Genomic DNA, 26,849 nt, shown 5'->3' with positions numbered 1-26,849 from the left:
CTCTGTGTGTATATTAATGCAGTCTAGTCCGGAAAGCATTAGAATCGGTAAAAGCTTGGTTTTCATGCCTCCTGAGATTTGGAGAAGCTCCGTCATTGCCAAACATAGCCTTACTCCTACTGAACTAATGATGGATTTGGATCACGTGCTATCATACAATTTTTTTTTTTTTAGGTAAATGCCTTTGGGTGTTGAGGTGATCAGGCCTCCCAGCTGGCTATTTTTGGGATATCTCTTTTTGGGAGACTATGTTGAAAGGCAACTGGGTTCCAAAAGGGGAGAAGCAAAGACCATAGAAGGTCTTTGTCAACCTGTTTGCAAGAGATCGAGCAAGAACCTAACAGTGTCTTTCTCCTTGTGATTTCAGGAGTGATTACTGTTCTGAAGTGGACATTGGAGGAGGAAACATTAGGCCATGTAAGTACTGAAGTAAGCAGATTCTCATACAGCCAAGCACAGACCCAGGACATTTGCCATTGGGAGGAGAAGACCAAATAGTTGAGTCAGATGTTAGCATTTAGAACTGTCTAAATACAGACCCCTAATCCCAAAGGGTGGAGAGGTGGCTTTGCTGCTCCAGTCCCGAGGGGACATCTCTGGCTCTCTGGAGCTTAATCTTTCGGGATAATTGGGCAAAGATACTTGCACTGTTTAGAATTAGTCAAGTGACTGAGCAGAAGTCCATTGATCATGGACTCATTCATTCAGTCATTGATCATGGCCGGTTACTCTGACATAAAATGGCTGGCTTCATTGGAGCAGCCCAGCCCAAACCTGACACAAAGGGTCATGATGGGAACAGAAGTCAAAACAATGAATTGGAGAGTGTGATTCCTTAAGACTGCACAGTCTCTGAACTGTCTGTATCACAAAACCACTGCTCAAGAAGTACGTGTTCCTAAGTCCTCAGTTAAGAATGCATTTTATGGAGGAAGAAATTTGCTAAGTACTTCCTGATTTGAACTGTCTGAATAGCCCGTAGTGCTTAAAATCAGTGTCCAGGCTACCCTTGAGGGTAAATGAGATGTTCAGCTTGGGAGCAGAGTATTTAGGTTTCACAGCCTGATAGGATTTGGGTGTCAAGGTTATGGGGCTAACAAAATGAAACATTAAACATTCCTAATTCCTGTTTCTTTGATGTATGTGGGTCTTTGAACACACTTTGTCTCTAACAACATCACAGGAAAAAGATACCGCAGTGGGGGGAAAAAAACATCCCAGCAACTCACAAGCAGACGAATGTCTGATAGGAATAAAAGCCTTAATGTTAGAGCTAGAAAATCATGTGACCATGTGACTTTTATCAGAGGCTTCTCTCTAGCTGTCACCTTGAGAGTGTGTCCTGCTGGGAGAAACCAGAGAAACAAGAAATATCTCCTTGGGAACCCCGAAGGGATTCTGAATTTCTGAAGATGGGGGATTTTGTCTAATATGAAACAAACCTATTTAATTCCCTCTGCCCCCCCTCCCTCCGGTGTACACACACATCACTTAATGGTAATTGTACTTCATTTCAGCGGCCGGAGACTGAACAGTGTATCTTTAGGAGTGTGTTTGGAAATGAGTGTACTGCTGGCAGATAGAATAGTTGGTTTACTGCCCTCTAAGACTTGGCAGGCAGGGCAGCTGGGGGTAGCGGGCTGACATCCTGAGACCTGGAGCTGGGTCTGTGGTCCCTGGTACCCAGCTGCTGCAGCTTATGCTGTGGGAAGGATGAAGATCTTTCCGCCTTTCCTGTGCTGTGATTCGTCCCCGCCCCCATGTCCGTGTGTGGCTTCCTTCCTTCTCTCAGCTGTGTGCCGTGTGGGGTTGACAGCCTTCATGGAGCAGGCAGACGTGTTGGCATCATGTGGCACTCCTGGGCTGTGTCTGTCTGCCACCAAATATGTTGACACCTTCCCTTTTGAGCCTGCCATACCTAGCCGCCTTTGGAGGGGGCCTCTTGGCTCCTTTGGGAGTAGCTACTGAAAGAGCAGCTGTCTGTCAGCCTCCTCCAGAGCCGTCAAATTGGGCTACAGTCAACCTGCTGTTGGAAGGGTTCCCAACACAGCAGACATGGCTGTCATTGACATTTATAACTGGGAAGCCGTATCACAGATGAGTTTGCATTTCTTTTTTTTTAAATTTTATTTATTCATTTATTTAGGGAGAGAGAGAGTGCACAAGCAGGGGAGGGTCAGAGAGGGAGAGAACCTCAAGCAGGCTCTGCACTGTCAGCTCTGAGCCCGACGTGGGGGTTGAAGTCACGAACTATGAGATCATGACTTGAGCTGAAACCAAGAGTCGGATGTTTAACCAACTGAGACACCCAGGTGTCCGAGTTTGCATTTCTTACCATCCTTTTAAATAGCCTTCAGAATAGGAAGCACGTGGCTTCACACACTCAGGCAGCTCCCAGGAGGGTGGGAGGAGTTGGGTCTTCCTGAAGGCAGAGAGGCAGCTCAGCGTTCTCCCCACACTGTCTCCATGCTGACTGAGGAGGTAGTTGTCCGGGCTTTCTGCCTGTGTTTATGTGTGACCACGTGAGTTGGTTTAGGTCAGGCTCTTAAGACGAATAACTCTTGAACTCTGATTACTGCAGAGCCTGTGAAAAGAGAGGAAAACTGAAGTCTGAAAAAGCTTCTCAGGGCCACCTGGGTGGCTTAGTCAGGTAAGGGTCTGACTTCAGCTCAGGTTATGATCTCATGGTTGCTGAGTTCGAGTCCCACATTGGGCTCACTACTGACAGTGCAGAGCCCACCTTGAATCTTCGGTCTCCTCTCTGTCCCTGCCCTGCTCACATGCTCTCTTTCTCTTTCAAAAATAAGCAAACATTAAAAAAAAAAAAACCTTTTTAAAAATAAAAAGGCTCTTCAAGTGGGTCTTGTAGATCCCATATCGGGTTACCTGGTTTTTTTTAATGCCCTGATTTTTCAAAGAAACACCTTCTAACTTTCATTTCTTAAGACTTGACCAGAAGAGAAAGATGCAGTGTTTGTGGTAAAAATAAAAGCTAGAGTCACACCAGGAGATCTTGTGAACACATACAGCCAAAGAAAGTGAAGAAGGTGTGAAGTGGAATCAGAATGTGTTTTACTTACTGTGGATCTGTGTAGACTGTGAATTCCTTGAGGACTAGGACTGGCCTTCCTCTTCGTCATGGCACTCGTGGCTGGCACAGAACCTCGCCCCTGGCAGCACTGCGAGCTGAACGGATGAGTCTGAAGAGGGAAAGGTTTTAGTAGAAAAAGGGTTTTCATTTATTTATTTACTTACTTTTAATCCCGATAGTATAGACAATGAAGTATGTTCATCATCAAATCCAGATTATGGGATTTAAAGTTGATGATGTTTTCCTGTTGGCATCAAAGATGAGTAATCTTGGAAGAGGTGGGGGCTTAGAGGGCAGGCTGAGATGTGATTAAGTGAAACCCCTTCACTGCCGATGCCCAGAGTTCTTTCCGCGGTGCTCAGGACATTGGTGGTGTCTTAGGAAATGTCCGCACCTGACCTTGGCTGTGCAGCCAAGTTCAGTGCATAGTTGGCTAGCCTGGCTGCAGTAGGTAGGAAGGCGCTCTTGAGCCAGCGTGATCGTGACCACAGGCTTTGGGGAAGACTGTTAACTGAGGAATGTCTGTCACCTTCCTGGCCCTTGGCCTGCGGTGCACACTGGCATCGTGTTCCCCTTTCTCAGAGCCCAGAAGGTGCCCCGGAGCCAGTAAGACTACAGGCCGGGAGCCCCTGCCCAGTACTGACGGGCGGGCAGGGTGGATGGAACCTTGCTTCTCTCCTGGCCCAAGGGAAGGGACAGGTGCGGCTGCGGGAGGTAGAGGATGTGTCTCATCACCAGGCCCCACATGGAGGGACAGAGTACTTGTCTCCCTCAGACATGCCTGGCTTTGACCGGACCTAATCAGGATTCCTGGTTCATGGCAAGAGCTTTCAAAACAACATCATGCATCTTTTCTCTCATTTTACTTGAAAAAAAAAAAAATAAAATGTTTAAATACTTCAAGTATCTAGAGAAGTGCAGAGACTTAACTAAAACACTCAGGGACCCCCCCCACCCCATATCTGGTGAATCCCTTTCTGATCCTACTGATGACACGTCTTATTAACCGTGAAATGTGCTTATGTTAAAATTACCATACTTCTATCCTTGGACATTAAAAAAAGTTTTTTTAATGTTTACTTATTTTTGAGGGAGAGACAGAGTGTGAGCAGAGAAGGGACGGAGAGAGACACAGAATCTGAAGCAGGCTCCAGGCTCTGAGCTGTCACGGCAGAACCTAAGGCGGGGCTCAAACTCACAAGCAGTGAGATCATGACCTGAGCCGAAGTCGGTTGCTAAACTGACTGAGCCGCCCAGGTGCTCCTACTTCAGGAATCCCTTGTAATGGGCAATTCAGCCAGTCCTGCTTGGTGCAGCTAATGATGTCTCCACATCCCATGGCCGTGTCATGGTGAAGGCTGCTCGCTTCGTCATACCTGGTGCCACACACAGATGACCCCTCTGCTGAGAGCCTCTCGTTTCTCCCCAAGCCAGTATGCGATTCCCCATGTGTGTCGGCCTCACTGGAGAAGACAGGAGAAGGCCATTTTATGCCACCCCTCAAGCTTGGAGGGACGGATAGACCGCATCTGTGGGGCAGGCTGTGGCTCTCCCTCAGGTTCATTAACATGGGCAAGGCCCATTGACAGCTTTCTAGTCATTTATCCTCTTAACTTGGCCCTTTTCTGGGACCCGAGTCCTGTGTTGTTTTAGCTGTTGATTGATCATTCACTTAACTCTTCAATTTGATCAGAGCCTCTTGGTAGCTTACAGGAATCAGTGCCCACAGCTCATGCATCCAAAGGGCTCATGGGCAGTTTGTCACTACCCATCTAATGAGATAGTGCCTTGAGAGGGGAATGGGTGAGCAAGTTGCTGGGCCAGGAGGATGGAGGAGAACTCAGATGAGGCAGGAGGGATGGGGGAAGGTGGTGTGGGAACCCTGGGAATTTGGCTGAAGTGTTTGGTGATTCTGGGTGATTCGAGAAACAACGGTTCTTAACGCTTCTTCATCATCATAGATTGGTACAACAAAAATAAATGACTAGGAAGTGAAATTTAAAAAAAGGGAAGTCCAGAATACAGTTTTATGAGTGGATTCGAAGAGAAAATGACCTTGTCACATTGCCATAAACGCTTCCAAGATGCTTACCCTCAAGTTTGGTACTTACTCTCTATGGACAAAACTGGACCGGCCCCGCTCTGTGGATCCCCACCCCCAACTTTGAGTAGCACCAATTTAGGAGATGATAGTCTTAGCTCCATTCTCGTCCACTGGGAGGCCCACCTTTGCCTCTCTCCCTCTCGGTTTTTATGCACAGCATTGTTCTCCCTGACAGGAAATGGGGGACCAGGAACAGGTGCTTGTTCCTGAGTTTCCTGCCCAAATGGGTTTCCTTGTAGAGATCTTTCTAGAAGGAACATGCTGGGGATTATTTCATCGGCTCCTTTGGCCACCACAAGCAGATGTCTGACCAGCTCTTCGGGAAGGTTCATGTTCTGAGGGACCTTCTGTAACAAGTTGATCTCCCTGTATGTATGTGTGTGGTTATATGTACAGTGGGGGTAAGTTTTTTCTAGTGCATAGTTGTAGGCTACTTGGTGGTGGGGTGGGGAAGTCTCTTGGTGACTGAGGCCAAATCGGTCCTGACTTTGAAGACAGCTTCCTGTATGCTATGAAGCTTCAAGAGGTACCCTGCAGTGGCGTCACTTGTAGCCTGTGGTGCCGGGGGAGCATGCAGGAGGCAGCCCGGGAGGGTATTTCAGCCAGGCCTGACAGTACACAGCCCCTTTCCATTCGTATTCCGTTCCCTGGAACTCCGTCACCTGGCCACACCTTGCCAGTGGTGTGTTGGGGACAAGAGGACGTGGATTCAGTGAGGAGTGAGTGCTGTCCATGGCCTCCCTTTCTGCCGAGTCTCTGATTCACTTAGAACCGTGTTCACCGTTGCATTCTTTTATCCACGTGAACTCATTTATTTCCCTTTTATGCCAGCTCCTGATGATGGTCCGGCCTTACGTTTTTATGCAGCGGGGTGAGAAACCATGGGAAGCAGAGAGAATGGAAGTTGCCTCAATTCACGGACCGTGATTACACAGGCCATTGTCAGCAGCCAGGAATGGCCTGTGCTGAGGATGAGAGAACACTGGCTACGTGCCACAGGCCGCATTTGGGGCTTTTTTTTTTTTTTTTAATCCAGGTATTTCTGAGTTGAGAGCAATGCTTAGTCTTTAGAAAGTAAATAGCACTTAAGCAGAAGGAAAGCATTGGTGGGAGGGGGCAGCCAGTAACCCGTGTTGAAAGGTGGCCGTGGTGATGTAATTTGATAAATAGCTGAAGTAGCTCTAATGTTTCCATAAGTGTGCTTTTTCTTCCTGCAGCAGTGAATTGAAAAGCACACAGAAAACCCCCAAGCCCTGAACATTTTTATTTGCTCTCAATCCAGGGAAGCCAGAGAATCAGAGTAAGAGAGGGGAGATTGTGGGAGGGTGCAGGGGCTGGGGCGTGTGTGGGGCAGAACCTCAGCAGAGTTGCAGGGCATAGCATCCTTCTGGAGCCTGCATGTACCTGAGTGGTGGGGGAACGGGACTAGGAAAGTGAGGATGGAGGCGATGGAAGTGGTGAGCTACCAGAAAGACTACGTGACAACCCAGAGATCGGCAGCCTGGAAGTTGTCACGCTCCTGGGGCTGCAGCACGCTGGGAGCTGGTGGTGGATCACAAAGGTAACGCAGGGCCTTCTGGAAAGAGCTGCGTCCGTGGAGAACATGCCACTGGGCAGAGACCCTGGCTTCCTCCCCGTGCCTGCCCTCCCGGCTTTTGCTGGTGCCTCCTGTAGGCCAACCCTACATGGAAACCAGATGGTAAAGGGGTTTGGGAGATGAGGTTTCTAGGATATGTTGCAAAAAGGGCAGGGCGTGCAAAGAATGGGCCTAAGAACAAAAAGGTGGGTGGTTGCCACAAGGCGTGTAACCTCTTGGTGGAAAGGAAGGAAAATAAGTAGATACAGCAAGAGATTGCTTTAGGAAAGAAATATTGCAGGCTTTGAGACCTTTCTTCCATGGCGTATTCCCTCCGTGTTTCTCTATTACCACCTATGTCCCCATTTCATCATTTTGTTAGGCTTTTTATACCTAATGTGATATTTTCTGGAGCCATTTGACTCCCTGGTAATGGCCAGCATCTATTGAATGCTCACTGTGTACTGTGATGGTAGAGTTTTCAGTGCAGTATCTGTCTTAATTCATCGAATCATCCGAGCAACTCTCTGATGCAGGAGCAGTCAGTCCTCGTTATTTGAAGATTCTGGATTTGAATATTTGCCCTCTTATTAAAACGTATCTGTAATGGCAAAATCAATAGTTACACTGCTTTTGTGGCCATTCACAGTCACGCCCAGAGCGCAGGGAGATTTGAGTTGCCTGATGTGCACTGACATTGACCAGTGCAGCCCTCTGCCTTCTTGTTTGAGGTGTCACACTGTGCCCAAGTATTCTCTTTGTGATCTAATTAGTGCCCCTCCTTTGGGGGAATTTTTGAACTTTTCTTGGGTGATTTCATGGTTTAAAATGGCTCCTCAACATAGTATTAAAGTGCTGTGTAGTGTTCTAAGTGCAGGAAGGCTGGGATGTACCTTACAGACAATAGATGTGTGTTAGGTAAGCATCATCAAGCATGAGTTACAATACTGGCTGTGTTAATGAGTCAACAATAAAAATAGGTGTCTTTAAAAAAAAATTATTTTTACATTTATTTATTATTGAGAGACTAACACAGCATGAACAGGGGAGGGGCAGAGAGAGAGAAGGAGACAAAGAATCTGAAGCAGGCTCCAGGCTCTGAGCAAGCTGTCAGCACAGAGTCTGATGCGGGGCCTGAACCTGCGAACCGCGAGATCGTGACCTGAGCTGAAGTCGGTTGCTCAACTGACTGAGCCACTCAGGTGACCCCAAAAATAGGTGTCTTAAAGCAGAAACACATAAAATGTGATCATGAATCCATCAGTTGACAGAAATGTTGTGGCTCGAGGCTCACAGGAACCTAATCCTATGTTTCCCCTGGCTCCTATGGAGCCCTGGTCCAACATTCTCTAATTCAGGGTTCACTGTAACTTTAGAGAATGTAACTATGGCAACTAATCACCATCACCTGTACAATGGTTATCCCCAGTTTCTAGCAGACTGAGGCATGTAGAAGTCAAGGAGGTTGCCCAGTGTCACCCAGTAGGATCAGAACGCAGGCAGTGTGGCGCCCATTGCTCTTCAACTCTGTGCTCTACTGGCTTTGATATCTGTTTCGGACTTGTTTCCACCCTTTTGAATCTGCTGTTGATGCTGGTGAAACCAACCCTAGGGCTGTTTTCAATGATAAAACTCCTTGTGGTAAAGCCAGGGGCTCTCTCTGGTTGGGAATCATGATGTATAACTCCATAGTAAAGGTAATAATCTTAGACATGTGCATAAAAACCTCCGCGTATTTCCTGTGAGTTAGTTCTCACAGAGGCACTATGAAGTGCACGTCAACCTCCATTTCATAAATAAAAGCTGGCGTCTCGGAGGTTGCGATTTGGACAGGGCTCCAGGGTGAGAGGGTGGTAGAACAGAGATTCAGAAACCCAGGCTTCTTGGCTTCAAATCCTTTGCTCCTTTTGCAAAATTGATTAGGGCTTTCACTGAGGCCCTGGGGCCTCCTTTTCGGTTTTCATTCTGCCCTGCTCAGGAGAAAGCACAGTAAGTTAGAATTGTGTGTAAAATAAGCGATTCCAAGGAGGGATCAGAAATATTTTTTTTAAAAAGACTGTTGAGGGGCTCCTGGTTGGCTCACTCAGTTAAGTGTCTGACTCTTGTTTTCTGCTCAGGTCATGATCTCATGGTTCAGTTTGTGAGTTTGAGCCCGGTGTCAGGCTATGCGCTGTCTATGTGGAACCTTCTTGTGATTCTCTCTCTCCTTCTGTCCATCCCCCACTTGGGCGCGTGCGTGAATGTGCTCTCTCAGAATAAATAAAAAATAAAACTTAAATAAAATAACTATATTTCCATGTTTATAGAAAGCCTTTCATGTGCTAGAATGACCTTTTCGGAAAGATTTTTTTTTCTTCATTAGGGAAATATTTGAAAAACTAAGGAAAAATAATTTGAGAGGGCTGTGGGCATTTCCACAGTGGCATTCTCTTGTCTAAATATTGTTCCTGCCTTGTCTCTTTAGTCTTCTTTTTGTATTTAAATTTGCGTTTGAATAAGAAATAGATGTGCTTGTTAAGAGTTAAAAGAGCATTGTGAAAACAAACCAAAATGCCCCTGTGCTTGGGGCAGGGGCTGTGCCTGATTTCTCGCGAACATTTTACAAAGGTGTTCTTACGTCCACCACAGTGATTCTCAGCTGGCAGTGATCAGGGGAAATTGGCCTGTAGTGGGTGGAAGATGGGGGAGTGTTCCTGGCCCTGTGGTGGGTAGAGCCCAGGGGTGCCCATAAACGCCCTACAGTGCACAGGCCAGCCTAACAGCGAGTATAAGCCCCAATAGTCAGTAGTGCTGAGCTTCAAGAACCCTTCCCCACCTTCAAAGTAAACTACAAGGGCTGTCTTATGTGAAATACAAAAGCTTTTGTGACGTGTATTTTGTGTCTTCAGAGGCGTTTGCTTGCTTTTTTTTTTTTTTAAGTTTATTTATTTGGGGGGCGGGCCGCGCCTGGGTGGCTTACTCGGTTAAGCGTCTGGCTTCCGGCTTTGGCTCAGGACATGATCTCACGGTTCATGGGTTCGAGCCCCGCGTCGGGTTCTATGCTTACAGCTCAGAGCCTGGAGCCTGCTTCGGATTCTGTGTCTCCCTCTCTCTCTCTGACCCTCCCCTGCTCGTGCTGTCTCTCTCTCCGTCTCTCAAAAAAAAATTTATTTTGGGGGGAGAGGAGAACGAGAGAGAGCACCTCCCCCCACCCTGTGTGCAAACGTGGGGGGTGGGGCAGAGAGAGAGGGAGAGAGAGAATCCCAAGGAAGTGCATTGCTGACAGCCTGGAGCCTGATGGGGGGCTCGAATCCACAAACTGAGATCATGACCTTAGCTAAAATAAAGAGCTGGAAGCTTATGCCACTGAGCCACCCAGTTTTTTCTTTCTTTCTCTCTCTTTTTTTTTTTGCTTCTGGGTGTGTGTGTGTGTGTGTGTGTGTGTGTGTGTTTTGGCTGCTGGTTGTACTGCAGCTGCCGCCCCCTGCTGGGACACTTGGGCGTGGACCTCTCCAGGTGTGGCTGCCAGGGCTGGGTCAGCTCTAGAGACTAAAAGCAGTGAAACTGACTTCAGCCCATGTGTTCTGCTTTTTTGCTACTACACTGTGTGGTCAGTTCTAAACAAAGCCAGTGATAAATACCTCTGGGAGGGGTGTGTGTGGAAAACTCTGGTTTAAGTTCTCAGTAATTGCTGCTGTTAATAATGCTACGTAAATATGTTAATACTTCTTTATACAGACTTAAGATTACTATAGGCTTCTACTTACCATTTAATGAACATCGTATTCTTCATGGAAAGTAATTTAGAGAATTTCCTGTCCTGGCATTGCTGACACACGTGGACTGAGCTACAAATGTTGCTTTGAGAGCAGCTTCCTAATTTTAGAACTGTTGGAACTCACTTAGATGCGCTTGATACCTCCAGCCCTTGTGGTACCACGTATTCCTGTGTTTGTACAGAGCTTTATAATAAATGGTAGTGCAGTTTAAGATGAAAAAAACGGAACTTGAGTTTCTTCAATTCTTTCACTCTGTGTGACTGTTTGGAGTCTTCACGTGTGTTGGAAATTTAAAACCGTGAAAGATTGAGAGCTCTTAACAGTAGTTCAGTAAGTGTGTGTTTCACGTCATAGAAGAAATATTTCACTGAATTTTAGAAGTCACTTTAAAAAGTGACATGTAAAAAAAATGGTGGTTTAAAAACTGAAGAAAGACTCAAGAATATAATGATGATGGATTATTGTATACACATTGATGGAAATAATTTTGTCAAATGGAAGAGGGACTATTAAATAGTGATCTACCCTGCCGGTCCCCTATGCCAGGTATGTCACTGTGAGGATGGTTGAGATCGCTAAGAAAAATAATTGAGGGGCACCTGTGTGGCTCAGTCAGTTACGTGCCTGACTTTAACACAGGTCGCTGTTTGTGGGTTCAAGCCCTGCGTTGGGCTCTGTGCTGACAGCTCAGAGCCTGGAGCCTGTTTCAGATTCTGTGTGTGCCTTTCTCTCTCTGCTCCTCTGCTGCTTGCTATCTCTCTTCATAAAAAGTTAATAAACATTAAAAAAATTAGAAAATCATAAAAAAAAAAGAAAAAGGATTGAAAGGAAAAGGAAGTGGTCCCAGGAAAGCACTCAGTTACTTCTGTTGATCTGGTTTCTGTGTGAAATCAATGCCCTTTGAAATGCCATGCAGGATTGAAGTTCTGACCCAATAGGATCTTTGTGAAGGTACACAAATCTTGCCCTCAATCCTAATGTTTATTTTTATTTTTTAAGGTTTATTTATTATATAGAGAGACAGAGAGAGCACATGAGCAGGGGAGGGACAGACAGAGGGAGAGAGAGAAATGCTGACAGCAGTTCAATGCGGGGCTCGAACTCTCGAGCCAAGCCCTCCAATCATGACCTGAGCTGAAACCCAAGAGTCGGATGCTTAACTGGCTGAGCCACCCAGACGTCCCTACCCTAATGTTTTAAAACTTTGTTGATTTATACATAGAGAACAGTGTACACATTGTTAGCGTACAGCATGATGAAATGTCACAGCCAAACATTGCCGTGTCCGTGTTCCCAGATCAAGAAAAAAAAAAAACCTGAACAATACCCAGAAGCCCCCTGGGGCCCCTTTCTAGTTGAGATTTCCAGTCAGCTCCATCCCAGGTATAACCACTGGCCTGACTTCTAACAGCACAGATCAGTTGTGCTGTTTTTGGATGTTACATAAATGGAATTCATCATACAGTACATAAAGGGAAGACTAATTTTAACCCATCTCTCTCAAATTTGATTGTGACTAGAGACATTTGAAGTACTCCAAATCGTGCCAGTTAAACATCTTGACGACTTTCAGTGGTAGATTAACAAAAATTTCCAGTCTAGTTCATGTAGTTCACAAGTAGAAGCATTGGCCTTCAGGGTAGTACCATTTGATATGCTTGCTTCTGTAATGAGGAACATGAGCAACCCAATTATGTTGTGACTTGCTGGGCTTTAGAGTTTTATGTGGAAGCAGATAATTGTATGGACATGAAATTGGAATTTGTATACTGAAGTAATCCAGTTCATTTGAAGCGAGAGTAGCTTATAGGCTTATGGCGTGGTCAATAAGTTGCCTACACTGTGTGGAAGTTTATAATTGGGTGTAGATTGGGAATTATAGCATGGCAGTGGAAGTGTATTGCATCAGTGTATTACAGTCACACCCCACGTTCTGAGGAGTAAGCATATCTTGTCTGTGGAGACAGAATGGATGGACTGTTTGAATAGTTTGGGCCACCAGCGTCTGAAATCACCCTTCACATAATGGGAGGAATTCAGTACTCAATTTGAAGGCCCCTGGGAATGTTGAATTCTTCCATTAACATAAAAGTATTATTGAGAAAAAAATAGCCTTCTGTGGAACCGTCATCCATGGTGAGAATCTGTATTCTCACTCGTCTCTGGATCTGTCAGAGGCTGGCTCGTTCGCCATGAGCGGTGGCGGCCGATTTGGGAGGTTGGTGCGGCTCCTACTGAGGTGTTAGGCGGCAGCCGGCCACAGAAGATGTGGAAAGTGTTTGCTGCACAGCTTCCCTTAGTCCCAGCAGAGACGAAAACGAACAGCTCTAGCGAAATTGCTAAGTCAGGGATGTTTGTCTCTGGGAAACTGCTTTTTGCTCACTTAATTTTTTGGTCTATAAAGAACATTCTTTCTTCCTTGCTTCGTGGTGTCTAGCCATCTCAAATTAAAACAGGGAAGAATCCTGTATGCCTTATTCTTTGACACTTCTTTATATCCCCTTGCGAAATATGTGTGTTTTTGTTTTGTTTTGTTTGTTTGATTTTTGTTTGCTTTTGGCATCTTCTAGCCTCTGATGCAGGAGAGGCAGTGCTCACAAATAAAAACCAGTTCAGAAAGTTCTATCTGAGAGGGGACTTGGATCATGTCACTCCTGGCCTTTAGTCTCACACAGTCATTCTTCCGCTACAGGGGAGCCCCAGGTGCTGCTATTGCATTTCGGATCCCTGGTCACCTTGTCCTGCTGGTCAAGCCTCGACCCACCTCCCCCTGCCTCCCCCTGCATCCCAGGCAGGCGGGGGAACATACCCTTGAGTGTGACTGTTGACTGGTGTCTCTGCTCCGTGCCCAGGCTCTTTCCCCTGTTGGGGATGCCGTGCTCTGCCATCCACATTTCATCTTTCAAGCTTCCTTCCAGGGCTTTATGCTTTCAAAGAAGCCTTCCTTGATCCTCCTGGATAGGATGAGCGACGTTTCTTCTGTGTTCTTGTGATAGTCCATGTATATCATGTACTCTTTGGTGCATACAAGTGCTGCTATGTGTCCCGCATCTAGGACAGTACCGTGCACATAGTAGGTGCTCAAGTCACTTGCGGAACTAGTGGCTGGATTTTACTTTTATGTTCTAATGATCTATTGATGTGTCTGTCCCCTCATGACCGTGGGGAGAGCATTGGAGAGGCAAGGGAGAGTTTTCCCTGCTTTGTAGTCATTTGTATCGAGTCATGATTGTCCACGCAGAATGTCCTCCTGTGACTTTGTGGTCAGGTGCTTTGGAATCCCAGAATGCTGTGGGGTAAGAACTCCACTCTAATATTCGCCCCACCCCCGCCCGTTGTTTTCCAAATGGGGATGCCTCTGTGTATGGGAGAGTGTTGATGAAAGTGTTCATCTCCCAGAGAAGATGCCTCACAGTAATGATGGTGATTAACTTGCTGATTGCCAATGCAGGAAAATAATCAGTAAGAAAGAAAAACTAAAAAATGGAGAAGGGAGGGAAGGAAAAAAGTGGGTTATGTAAAGGCACTATTAACTATCCTTTAGAAGAAATACGTGTCATTTTTGCTATGATTACTGTGCAGCCCATAAAAGCTTTATGTGTAGCATGTCTTATTTTGTTTCTATAATAATTTTGGTATTTTGTCCCTAGTTCATTATAGAGGTGTTTTTTTCATTCCAGAAAAAGACATTAAGTGATGGGGTAGAGCTTTCCTATGTTTTTGAGTCTTTCTTTCCCTAACCTGCTCAGGTCCTTGGCATTCATTTACTTGCCAGTGATTACCAGTGGGTAGTGAAATGAATAACTAAGGAAAAAACAAATTCTGTAGAAAAGCAGAGAGATGTGACTCTTAATATTGAATGCATTCTTCAAAGATGCAGAGGCCCTTGCCCATGTGTGCCCTGTCCTGTCTGTTGGATCGTTCTCGGTTCAGAAGAGATTCCACGTTGCAGGATTTTCTCTGGTGTCCTGGGAGCCCACCACGGTAGGGGCCCTGCAGTCTTCACACGTTTGAAGATCCCTGGATTACAAGCAAACATAAAAAGGACATTTCCTCTCCCAGGCCTGAGGTTGGAAAGCTCTGTTAGTCACTGTGAATGTGTCCTCTGCATCACTACCATTGTCCAGGAAAAGTTGGCTTTGACCACCTTGAAAGTATCGAAGGCAGCTTTAGGGATGAGATTTCAGGCAGCGGTGAGGTGAGGTTTTCCTTTCGCTCTTTCTCCCCCTCCCCCAGTCTGTAATGAGAACCCCACTTTTCACTCCAGCCTGCCGTCCATTGAGGGGGCCTTGGGCTGCATCCTGTCAGACCAGATCATGGTGTCAGTTACTGATTCTTCACAGTAACGGACAGATACTTATTTTCCCTAACAGTGGTTTTAAAGTACAAAGCATTGAGGTATATAAGCAATGAGCTGAAAGACTATTGGTCTTGTCTATCTCCCCTGCTAGATTTCAGGAAGCACCCCAACCTGGGGCCTGTTGGGGCTCATTATGTTCCCAGGTCTGAGCCCATAGTCACCACATGGGAGGTGCTCCGTGAGTAGTGACTGAGGCTGTGCATGAAAGGTGGTTACTGGAGACATTTTCTGCCCACTTGGAAATTTTGTCTATTCATGGAAATGGTTTGAAATGGCAACTCCTTACTTCACATTATGGGTGACACCCATTGGGGTCTTTGTACAAATGTTGGGTTGTCAAATGGTTTTGTAGGGTGTCCTTGTCCTCTTGGTATCAGAATCATAGAGTAAATTAATTGGAACAGCTAGCTAGCTCTGTGGAAGGGACGACGTTGCCTTCTGAGCTTGTAGCCAATAAAAACCGATCCAAGAGTGGGTTGTCCCTAGACAGGTGTGTGGATGGATTGATGCATAGGATTGAAGATCATGAGCTTGACAGCATCATCAAAGTCATTCATTCCTTCATTTGACATGTATTTATTGAGCTCCTACTTTGTACCTGGCTCTGTTCTAGGCAGTGGGGATGTAGAGGTGAACAAAAATGGAGGAAGTAGAGGAACTGGTGAATCATGTCAGGTGGAGAGGTGGGAGAAGATGAATCAAATAGGGCAAGGGGTAGAGAGTGTGTGCCTGGTGCCATGTTAGATGTGGTGGCCCAGGAGGCTGCTTCCGGGAGTGATGTGTGTGCCGAGGCCTACGTGACGACAGATTTCAGATAGTGTCCCGGGTGAAAGGAGCTCCAGGCGGCGGACCCAGCCTGAAAGGGTGTTTGAGGCAGGAACTGGACCTATCATGGAGGCATGTGGTAGAGTGAAGGGAACGAGGTGCGGGAGTCAAGTAAGGCTGGAACATGCAGAACCTTGCTGGCCAAGGTACAGAGTTTGGGTTTCATTCTGTGATGTATGTGTTCAGAGTACTGAGCCTGGGGTGACCCGATCTGATTTGTATATATAAAGGTCATCTGGCTTGTGTGGAGAACTGGCTGTAAGGGGCAAGGGTGCAAGCATAGAGATCAGGCAGAAACGAGAGTTGTCCATCGTAAGGTGTTGGTGGAATGGACTCAGGAGAGGAGGGAGATGGTGACGAGGGGTTGTTTATCTCAGGTCAGAAAGATGTGGCCCCTCTCTGCCTTCATCTCCCACTGCCTTCCCCACAGTTGCTTTTACTCCAGCCATACACATCTTCTTGTGCTCCCCCCACATCTGCGCTCATTCTGTGTTTTAAACCCATCACTTATCAGGGCACGAGGGTGGCTCAGTTAGTTAAGCATCTGCCTTTGACTCAGGTCATGGTCTCATGGTTACTGAACTTGAGCCCCTGTACCGGACTCGCTGCTGTCAGCACAGAGCCCACTTTGGATCCTCTGTCCTCCTCTCTCTCTGCCCCTCCCCAACTTGCTCGCTCTCTCAAAAAATAAAAATAAAACATTAAAAAAAAGTCACTTGTTATTGCCTGGCATGATACACATGTGTGCACGTGCACATACGTGCTTGCACTCAGTACTTCTTTGTGTCCCCTGCGGGCACGTGAGTGCCATGATGGCGGGCAGGAACTTTTTGTCGTATTTATTGCGGAATCCACTTACCTTAGAATGCTTCCCAGCATGTCCTAGATGCTCAAAATATTTACTGAAGGCGTGCATCAGGTAGAAGGACAGCCAGCTGTTGTGCTTTCTGTATAATTTCTGCTTGAAAAATCAGCACCACGACTGCCTGAGGTTCTAATTGCAATGCTAAAGAAACCGAAAACATCAAACTGTAATACCAATTTAATCAAAAAGGGGAGGTACACTGAAGAATTTAAGTAATAGGAAAAAAGAGGGGAGAGGGGGGTTCGTGTTGCTCATGGGAAGGTTTTGCCTTTGGTGGGGGAGACATCAAAGGAGCGACTTTGAATCTATTCATCTACTGCAGTGAAATTTGCCAGTTTCATTTAGTCTAGTACTGTCTAGCTGTTGTGGTTTTGTTGGAAAAGACTTTTGGGGATAAAGTTACTCTCCCCCAGTGCTACCTGTGTTCTCAGTTAGTTGTCCTGAGCTACAGCTGAAGATGAATAATTGTGTCACCAGAATGCACACATTTTACCTCAAGCAAATCAGCTTGTGCCTGTCCTAGGGACAGAGAACGGGGGCAAGTGGGGATAGAGAAGGTCAGTGACTTGGGTCCCCTCATAGAGGTGGGTGGCCAGCATTCATGAGTTTCCACTAGACTTGTGACTAAGGGGCAGCTTCTGGAGACAGAGGGGCTTGTTTTGAATCCTGGCACCTCTACCATGTGACTTTGGGTAAGTTCCTAAACCTTTCTGTGCCTTAGCACCCTCATCTATAAAATGGGAGTAACACTAGCATCCACCCTATGAGTTTACTATGAGGAACCAGTGGGTTAATACATGTAGAAATTCTTAGAACCACGTCTGGGATGGCAGTTACTGGAAACATGTCAGTTTTTATTAAATGGGGGAAACTTTATGATCATAAATAGCTGGCATCCATTTGAGCAGTTAAAAGTGTTGTCATTTGAACCTGGATATTGAATCCACACACAGTACTTGAGTCAACTGGAAATGTGTGTTTGTGTGCATGTGTGTGCAAGTTGGGGGTGAACTTACTGGGTCTATTGCAAGAAAATTCTGATGCTAACCAGCTGGGATTAGTGCAGATCTCATAAATTAAAAGGTACAGTCCCCAACAAGATGGCTTCTACTTGAGATGCCAGCTGCAAGTGGGGTCCCCGGGCCACTAGCACTTCTAACCAGCTGGCTACTCATCTAGGCGTTCATGACTCCCTCAGGTTTGATAATTCACTAGAATGACTCACAGAACTCAGCCAAGCGTTGCATTTAGGATTACAGTTTTAATCTAAAGGATGTAAATCTGGGCTGTCCAAATGAAGAGACACAGAGGGTGAGTTCTGAGAGGATTGCAAATGCCGAGCTTTCATGCCCCCTCCTTCTGGGCTTAGGGTATGTCATTTTCCTGGTACATCGACATATTCACCAACTGGGAAGTTTCACTGAGCTTGGTGTCCAGAGGCTTTATTGGGCTTCTTGTTGCATAGTCATGATTGAATTCATCCACGTGGCCAATGATTTATTCAATCCGAGCACCTGCCCTCCACCTGTCCCCCTCCAGTTCCCAAGATTGGGCAGGTTCAAGACCCCAGAGTTCTAATCGCATGGTTGGTCTTTGTGGATCAGCTTCTCTTGTAAGTCTTCTCATCTCTTAGCATAAACTCAAGTGTGATCCAAGAGGCTTGTTAATAACAGAGACACCTTTGTTACTTAGGAAATTCCAAGGACTTAGTGTCCATTTTAAGAACCAGGGACAAAGACTGAATTCTTTATTGTACAATAGGGGATATTTGAGAGAGCAAGGCATAAGATGGTGGCCTGGGAAGGGAGCCCAGCTCTTTTCTTGTCTTGGTGTTAACTGCTCTAATCCAATGTCAGATTGGACTTCCCGCGTCAGCTTGGGCTGATGATGAGGCAGTAGTAACATATATTAGCTTTGATAGTTCTGGCTTTCCTTTCTTTCCAACAACGTTATTTAGTCTCATGGCGATGAAGTGGTCTTTGGGATTTTATAGTGACCTTCTGTCAAATAAGTCCCTAAGACAGCTTTTTTGAATTTGAGTCTTTAAAAAAAATATATAGCTTTGAAACTATTTTGTGCCGCTGTGTGAATAGAGTAGGCTGCTGATTGAGTCATCGTTTTGAACCCCAGAGGTAGCCTTCTCAATGAGTTCACCCCAAATCTGGTTGGACGTGTGGTGCAAGCATTTGGATGGGCAGTCTCTCTGCATCTTATGTTCTTAACCACTGATGACCTGAGCTCTGTTGATCTCTACAGGCTTGTGAGAAGACCTTTTCCTATGTGACTTCTTTGTTATTCTCAGTAGTCATTCGTGAAGGCTCACCTGATTTTCCCATTTGTTCTTTGATTCCTATAGCAAATGTGGTTTTTATAGTCTATTTGACTCTGTTTTTCCTTTGGTATTCCAAAGGAAATCTGAGCTCACTTAATGTGAGCATCACAGTATAAGCTGGTCCCTGCAATTAAAGATTGAGTGCTTCCAAGGACTTTCTCATCTTTTATGAAGCATTTATACCATGCTCCCCAACTTCTGTTGTGTAGCACTTTCCAGAAGGGCTTATGAGGATGTGATTAGGGCCCAAGTGGCTGAGGCATCTGAAGTACATACAAAGCTCATAAGAGGCCCTTTATTTCCAAATCCTTTTTTTGTTTTTATTGTGGTGAAATATATGTAACGTAAATTGTTACTTTAACATTCTGTAGTGTTCAGTGGCATTAAGTACATCACATTTCTGTGCCACTGTCACCACTGCCATCATCTCTTGAATTTTTTCATCTTCCCAGCGGAAACTCTGTACCCATTAAACAGCTCCCCATTTCACCCAGCCCCTGGCAACCACTTCCGTTTTCTGTCTACAGCTGTGCCTGTTCTAGATATTTAATGTACGTAGAATCATTCAGTACTTGTCCTTTTGTGTCTGGCTTCTTTCACTCAGCGTATTGTCTTCAAGGTTCCTCCATGTTGTAGCCTGTGTCAAGTTTTTCTTCCTTCCAAGTCTGAATAATATTCCATTGCATGTATATACCACATTTTTTATCCACTCATCTGTCCCTAGAGACTTGGATTTCTTTCATCTTTTGGTTATTGGGGATAATGTTGCTGGGAACATGAGTGTACAAGTATCCATTCTGGTCTTTTAGGTTGTTATATGTCCTTACAAGTGGACCTGCTGGACCCAAATCCTTTTTCACACCAGAAAACAAGCCCGTACTCTTTTGGGCGATTAGTGTGAACAGGCACGTTGTTACATGCCAAAGGAATAAACCCAGGTGACTCTTTGGTGAGTGAGCCAATGGAAAGTTAATAGTCTACTTTCACATTTAGTTGGCTGGATCAGAGGACTGTGTCCATCACTTAGGGACAACCCCACAAACAATGATGTTAACTCTGTTGAATAAAGATGGGGGAGTGACTGGCAGGGTACATTTTCAACCATCCCGTTACTATGGTTAATCTTGGCCTTTACTCTCATTCTTTCCGATAGTGCCCATGTGATTGTATGGTGTCGTGGTCTAGACCCTGGGGCCATTGATTATCTGGGTAAGACTTCACCTCCAGTTAGCAGGTGGACACATTATCTCACCCTCCTGTGCCTCAGTTTTGCTGTTCGTATGATGGAGTTAATATACTTCAAACATGTAAAACCCTTAGAACAGTACCTGGCACATAGTAAGTGACTAGTAAATGTTGTGGTTGTGGCTTTTATTAGCAATAGTCATTTGTACCTATTTAGTTGGCAGATGATTGAATTGGCACCTATCTGATTGTCCAAAAATGGTCAAATTTAAGGGACAGTAGAATATAGATAGTAGAAGCTTTGGTAAAAGCATATGGGTATTCTTAACACCCTGTTTTTGAGAAGTATAAATTGTATAATTTTTCTGAAAGAAAGTGTGGGAATATGACAACATCAAAAGCCTAAAAATCCTGACTTTGCAATTTCTTTATTCTAAGGAAATACCTGAAATTGTAAAGGTAGGACTGACAATTTATTGTTATTTTTTAATATAGAAGAATAAATGATTAATACTATGGGATTATTTAAGTAAAATATGTATAGTAGTGGAGTACTATTTGGTTTTTAAATTGTGATTGAAAAATATTTATTATGGCGAAGTGTTTAAAATGTGTTAATACATAAAATTGGGCTATAAGAAAGCAAGCATAATATATATATATATGTGTTTGTACACTGTGTGTGAGAGAGAGAGAGAGAGAATGTGGGGGGGAGGCGAAGCGTGTGAGAGAAGGTGTAGGGGTGGGGAGGAAGCAAGAAATATACCAGAATCTTACTCGTGATACCTGCAGGTGGTGAGATGATCAATGGTTTTTTAAGTTTTTTTGTGACTTTCTCATTTTTTGGCATTGAGTGTTATGTTTCCATTAGAGAAGAAGGCAGTAACCTGACTTGGGGAAAAGAAGATTCTGGTTGGTTAAGTTGAGGTTCAAAGACAGCAAGCCCCAGAGGGAGAACGCTGCCAAGTGGGTTCCTGGCACCCAGTGATTGGCTGGCTTGATGCCCGGCTTGTGCTGCCCTTGCCCACCCTGGCCCTTCTGCCCAGCCACACTCCTGAGTCCAGGCTTCAGTGAGAGCATCCATCCCCCTCACCAAGTCTTTTGGCTCCAGTGAATACAGGGCAGTCTCTTCTCCCTTACATGCCCAACGTCTTCGTGGTTTCTTAAAGAGTTTCTAGCGGAGACACTGTGGCGTTTGCTGGGATCCCTGAAAGTTGGAAGAACGTTGTTTCATCAGGCACGATGAAAACTGGCTTTTGCGGGATCCCAATTTTGGATCTCATTTTCCAGTCTCGTTAAGTCTTCCTGGCATGCCTAATGCAGACACTTATGTCCTTGTAGTTTTGTGCATAAAAGGGTAAAAATACACTTGCTTGCTGCTCAGCATTGATCCCTAGCAATATATCTTGCGCTGGACAGGGCACCAGATGGTGTTGCACCTCCTACTGGTTTAATGAATAGGCATTTGCTGAGAACCTTGAATTGCTCTTGAATCGTTCTGTGCACCTTAAACGTGAAACCCTGCCAGTGGCAATTTGCATTTGTTTCTTTCTTTCTTTCTTTCTTTTTTTTTTCCTCCTCTTGATTTTAGGAAGGAGAAAGAGGTGACATTGTCTCTCTGGAATAATTTCCTGTGAGTTGGATTAGTTTTATTGCTGGTGTTGTATAGATAACGTCTTCCTAAATAAACATATGCTGTGCCAGCTTCTGGAGAAAGTAAATTTCTTCTCCGAGCTGTCCGCAATGGAGGTTTAACACACACTTGTCCTTCTGCCTTAGGTGGGACAGGCTGCTTTAGGTGTGCATGACGGGGGCCAGAAAAAGTGGTGCTCATGGCTGTACTAGCACATCTGTTATGATGCTTCACCTGGTTTTGGGGTTATTCATTCTCAGTAAAACCTTGGGCAGTGACAAGGAGGCAAGGGGTAGAAAAATGGCCTCTTGAGTCTACCCAGTAGTTGGTCAGCAGTTTGATCGAAGATGAGGTGTCTGGGTGATGTGCAGTCATAATAAACATTTGAATCAATCTGATCTTTGGCTCACAAAGCTGTAAAATAACAATGGGGAGGATGTTTAGAATCCGAGGGTTTTGGTCTTCCCAACAGGAATTCGTTTCCTGCTCCCAGAGGTGTAGACTCCTCGGACTATGTATCGGAATTACGGTTTTGCTCCTTTCATTGAAGCGGGTTCTGAAGTCCTGCCTCTTTCACCAGTCTTTTCTAAAGCTTTCGTCAATATGGCCCTCATTTTTCGTACTGGTTAGGGCCCTGGTAAAATACCTTCTGTGAGTGTTTATGTCTCTCCTTGTTACTCGTTGGAAGCCAACACAGCTGAAGTTGAGGGCTGTTGGATACTGATGTCCAGGAGCCTCTTCCCCATGGTCTGTGTGAGTTGCCCAGGCTCTTAAGGTCCAGCAGTATTTTATTAGTGGCTGTGTCTGTGAAGGTCACGTGTCCATTTTACCTCCACGGTCTTTGAACTCCCCAGAACACAGTTGCTGTTGGTGTTGTCTTAATGGAGGGTGTCAACACCCAGGACTGAAATGCCCTTTGGAATATACCTGTCCACGTTTGGGATTCTTTCAGGTTCCCAAACCAGTAGTTCATTTCTCACCCAGCCAAGAAGGTACTTGACTCTCAATTTGCAGGTATTGTATTCCATTCGAATCTGTTTTTAACTTGACTTAGAAAAAATTTTCAAGTATGAATTTCCTTTTTTGGAGAGTGATTTATCTTTTTCAAAAGTTCTGAAAGAGTCTTTTGATTTCATTCTGGGCCTTGTGTGTAACAGTTGTTACTTTTTAATTCACTTAAGTTAAAGTGTAATTTTCTAGGAGCTACCCTAGAAATTAGAGGGAAGAAAGATCCAAACATTTTAATCATGGAGTCAGAAATGTTCTGTAATACCCTGTTTTTATCTCCAGTATGGGCCATAGCATGTGGTTTTGTTATTCGCATCTGCTCTTTTTCTTCCACTTATGGTGAGCTCCTCATGGAATGCATTTGCTTTGGTCTCCTTCATCTTTGAATTCTTAGTACCTGCTGCATTAAGTGAATCCCATTGTAATGTTTGCCCTTTTAAATGTCTGTAATCTTTGTTTATTGCTGGGATGTGTGTGTGCACACCTGCCTGTGTTTTGGAAAGACCTTCACAATGGGCTGAGTGATCGCCTTTGCCAGGATTGGTTTTGTGTGTGAAGATGGTATTAGGCAGGACCTATTAATCTGTGCTGTGCTGGAGGACATCCAGGGTTAGATCTGTGAGGGGTGGGAGTGGGGGGGTCTAGGCTTTGCTGTGTTTACCACTGGATTGTATTCTCCAGGAAGTCACTTAATACACCTTGGCATCTACAACAAGTGATCTTGAAGGTTAAGGTCCACCTTTAAATGCTATGATTTTAAGAATAAGAAAGACCTGTTTTACTTTTGGGAATTCCAGGGTAAAAGGTTAAGATGATTCCCATAGAATAGAAAGTAACTTGATCCCAGCTTATCATTTGAGTTAGCTCCTCATGGGCTCATGTTTAGAACCCTCAATGTGGTATTTCTTAATAGTTGAGTTTTCTCATTGGCTGTATTGTTCTCTAACCTTTGTTGGGCGTTTAGTCCCTCTGCCAAGCTATATGCAAATAGCAGAAATGGAAATTCCCTGTGAGCATAAACTTGGTCCAGACTTCCCTGTGCTTGGGAATTAGGACCCATGACCTATCCTTGATGTTTGAAATAATTTTTTTCCTTATCGTTGAAAAGAAGATTTTAGGCTATTGCTCAGGTACTAGCATGGGATGTATGTGTGATTTTTTTTCCAGATCTTAGTGTTAAAAAAAAAATGCATATAGTATCTAAGAAAGCTTCTTAAAACAGTGTTTAACGTATATATAAGTGTTTTCGTTTTGATTCAGTGTAGGATTTATTTTCAAAGCAGAATGATAACTTAAAAAATGACAGCTTGGATTTCATAGTGCGCTAGCAATTGTTTTTCTGTTAGATGTAAAATTGCTTTTCCATTAAGTGCAACTCCAATAAATGATAGTTGATGCTCATAAGTCTCCTGTATCTTTAGCTCCATGTTTATCTTTTCAAGGCTGTGTTTTCTCTCTTAACAGACTAAGGTGTAATAGTTGATGGGGGATACTTGTAATTATTGGATTTGCAAGATTTCCTTAAGTCATAGGCTCTGCCTTTGAATTTTGAAGATTACGCTTCAGATAACACAGTTAATTCAACAGTTTCATTCATTAGTTCACTGGATGTTGAAAGTGTTCTTGGCGTGCCAGGTACTGGCATGTAGTGGTGGAGGCTGGAGAGGGGGATCAGGTGTATAAAGATGAGTAAGTACTTCTTGCCATCGGGAACCTAGCAGACTCCAGGGTTAACAGGAAAATACACCACAATATACTTCAGTCAATTTTTTTAAAGTCCTCTTAGCCCTTAGGAATTGGTACATTTTTACATTTGAACTTGGCTGTGAGGCTGAAGAATTTTCTAGGTCAGGAAGGGCCTTCTAGGCAGAGGGAATAGCATTAGCATTGGCAGAGCCTTGCTAGACTTGTTCCAGAAATTGTGAATAATTTACATGGTAATTATTGGTAGAAAGTTCATTTCGAAAGGTAGATGAAGGCATTGATTGGCCAAAAGAGGAAAGCTTGTATTTTCAGGTGGGTCTAACACTAAAAATTCGAGGTTTTGGATTATAGAGAGATTTAAAAAATTTTTTTAAATGTTTTTTATTTCTTTTTGAGAGACAGAGAGAGACAGTGTGAGCAGGGGAGGGTCAGAGAGAGGGAGACACAGAATCTGAAGACAGGCTCCAGGCTCTGAGCTAGCTGTCAGCACAGAGCCTGATGTGGGGCTGGAACCCACAAACCATGAGATCATGACCTGAGCTGAAGCCGGATGCTTAACTGACTGAGCCACCCAGGCGCCCCTATACAGAGATTTTGAGGTCTCCTGATATAACTTGCTATCCTTTGGGGTCCAGGACGATAGTGTCTGCCATGGTGTGAGGTGGAGGTGGAAGAGGTGAGGATGGAGGGACCATATCTTGGTATCATTAATTCTTACCACATTCCCTGTAGAAATGAAAGCCCTTATATAGGATTCTTGTGCAACTGCTCTAACAGAAACCCAAGACAGCAGTGACTTATACAAGATAGAGGTGCATCAGGGCGCCTGGGTGGCTCGGACTGAGTTTGCTTAGGTCATGTTCTCATGGTTCGTGAGTTCGAGCGCTGCATCGGGCTCTGTGATGACAGTTCACAGCTCGGAGTCTGGAGCCTGCTTCAGATTCCGTGTCTCCCTCTCCCTCTCTCTGTCTCTCTCTTTCTCTCTCTCTCTGCCCCTTCCCTGCTCATGCTCTGTCTCTCTCTGTCTTTGAGAAATAAACATTTAAAAAAAATAGTAAAAAAATAGAGTTGCATTAAAGTCACCTAGGGTGGCATTCTAGTGTTCTACTGAAGTCTCTGGCCCAGGCTCCTTCCATCAGGTCACTCTCCTGCCTCCAGCACTGCTCTCCTTTGTATGGCCCTAGATAAGGGAGGAAAAAGGATGGGTAGGTGAGGGAGGGGAGATGACCCAGAAGTTGCTCATATTTCCTGGACCCCTATTGCACTGGGCAGAATTGGACCACGTTGCCACCCACCATAGGAAATACCTGTGCTCTGCTCACTTTGTGATTCTATAGACGAAGGAGAGAATTGGAGGGAATCGTAGCAGTCTAACACAGCCCTTTTTGGACCTTGCTATTGGTAGCCAAATCTTTTGGTAACTAGAAATAAAATGTTCTTTAAACCCTGAGTAACCGAGAAGGGTAGCCACAGCCTACTCACTTGGAATTCCTTGTATTGAAGAAGGAAATAGATTTTATTATCTCTCCCTCTTCAGATTCCCTGAGCCTATCAGCCATCCTCGAGCAACACTCCCTGCGCTTCCCTATTTGTGGCCATGCAGGTGCAGTGCTGGGCATGCACACTTCTTGCTCTCAATGCCTGTCTAGCTCTGAAGATTTCCAGCATTCTGCAGAACTCCCAAGCAACTGGTAGCAATGCCCAGGACGTTTGCTGGGAGATGTCTTTTGTTCTTGAGTTCAGCTGGATGTGAGGCCTGGCTGTCTTGGGCCATCTGGACTTCCTCCAAGGTGGCTGAGATCTTTGGGGGGCATTTAGGTGCAAAGCAGCCTATGAACCTGGAGTTCCCTTAGCATACTTCTTAAAGCTGCTGCTCACAAACTTATCTTGTGATCAAGTCACCTGGAGGAGGGACAGGTTAAATTTGTGGGTTCCTATGATTCTCCATAGCCAGCCAAGTAGAGCAGGTTCTCATGGGAAAACCCCATGAAACAGCTGGCAACATCCTCCTCCATGTGGGTTTGGTGGTGGGCCAGATTTGCTAGCTGCTGCCTTGTAACCTTTCTCTTACTACTTGAAACTGTTGGTAACTCTCACATTTCCCCTCACTGAAGAGTGTATATTACAGCTCAACTTGTGTAAGGCACTGGGCTGTTTCTGACACCCAGTAAGTATGAAAGAGACAGAAGTTTATTTTATGAATGAATGGTATTTGTGTGTAGCTCCCTGGTTCACTTGAAATGTATTCTCATGGCATATTAAGTTGTCTTAAAACATTTTGGTTAACAGAAGGTAGAAATTAGCACACCAGGAAATGTTGCATGTGTATCATTTCAGAGAAATTAAATACTTTTTGTATCTTCCAAAACTGGTGATAGCTTTGAAAGTAAACATTAAATTCTATTCCG

General features: G+C 44.9%; 1 protein-coding gene across 1 annotated transcript in view; it reads left to right on the top strand.

Moving 5' to 3' along the window:
- The window catches only part of MGAT5 (alpha-1,6-mannosylglycoprotein 6-beta-N-acetylglucosaminyltransferase), a 336,674-nt gene that overhangs the window by 47,602 nt on the left and 262,223 nt on the right, over positions 1 to 26,849 (top strand). The window contains exon 2 of the mRNA XM_029934680.1: positions 368 to 417. The gene's annotated coding sequence lies outside the window, so the exon portion shown is untranslated. The remainder of the gene's footprint in view (positions 1 to 367; positions 418 to 26,849) is intronic.

Source organism: Suricata suricatta, chromosome 3 (assembly GCF_006229205.1).
Source record: "Suricata suricatta isolate VVHF042 chromosome 3, meerkat_22Aug2017_6uvM2_HiC, whole genome shotgun sequence".
In the NCBI taxonomy this organism is placed as follows: Eukaryota; Metazoa; Chordata; class Mammalia; order Carnivora; family Herpestidae; genus Suricata; species Suricata suricatta.
The sequence above is the reverse complement of the archived record's forward strand: the minus strand, read 5'-3'. Positions and strand labels throughout refer to the sequence as shown.